This window comes from Meleagris gallopavo, unplaced genomic scaffold (assembly GCF_000146605.3).
Source record: "Meleagris gallopavo isolate NT-WF06-2002-E0010 breed Aviagen turkey brand Nicholas breeding stock unplaced genomic scaffold, Turkey_5.1 ChrUn_random_7180001943622, whole genome shotgun sequence".
Taxonomy (NCBI): domain Eukaryota; kingdom Metazoa; phylum Chordata; class Aves; order Galliformes; family Phasianidae; genus Meleagris; species Meleagris gallopavo.
In genome coordinates this window covers 1-660 of record NW_011205477.1, presented here as the reverse complement: position 1 = coordinate 660, position 660 = coordinate 1, and the positions used below count along the sequence as shown (strand labels likewise).

General features: G+C 55.6%; 1 long non-coding RNA gene across 1 annotated transcript; it reads left to right on the top strand.

Annotated features, from left to right (window-relative positions):
- LOC104916771 lies at positions 1 to 644 on the top strand. The gene is made up of 4 exons (XR_796675.3): positions 1 to 57; positions 362 to 397; positions 487 to 519; positions 595 to 644. It is a non-coding gene; the product is annotated as an uncharacterized LOC104916771 (long non-coding RNA).
- The last annotated feature ends 16 nt before the right edge of the window (positions 645 to 660 follow it).

Here is a 660-nt window from a genome sequence, read left to right as displayed (position 1 = left end):
GGGGGGGCTGGAGGTGGGGACACCCCCAATGGGGACCCCCCAGCTTCTACCGCAGAGGTACGTTGGGTGGTGGGGGGTAGGGGGATGTCTGTAGGGGAACTGGGGGGCTGTGGGGAAGGATTTGAGAAGGGAGGAAAGGTTTGGGGGATTTGGGGAAAGTTTGGGGTGCAAATGGGTGAGGGAGAGGATGGAGACGGAGGTTGTGGGAGGAAGAATTGGGTACAAAGAGGAGTTTGCAGGGAGCAAACAGGGAAGGAAGTGGGGGCAGGGGGGAACGTGGGGCTAAAATGGGGTTTGTTGGGAGGGGCTGTGGGTGTCTGAGTCCCTTTATCTTCATTTCCGCCCCTTCCCTCCCCCTCAGGAGGAGCTGACCCGATTGCAGGCAGAGGTGGCTGAGGTAAGGAAAAAGAGAGAAGTGTTTTGTTGGCATTGTGAGACCTGAGAAGATTTCATTGAAGTCTTATAGGTGGTTTGTTTCTCTTGCAGCTGATGGACGAGCTGAGGAAAAAAGGATGAGAGGTGAAGGGAGGGTGGCTGGGGGGGCACGGTGCCATTGGTGGTTGATTGAACCGTTTTGTTTGTTTTCTACCCAAGTTTGCAGCAGCTCCAGGCAGAAAAAAGAGGCGCTGAGCAACACGCAGAGGTAGAAGTGAGCTGGGG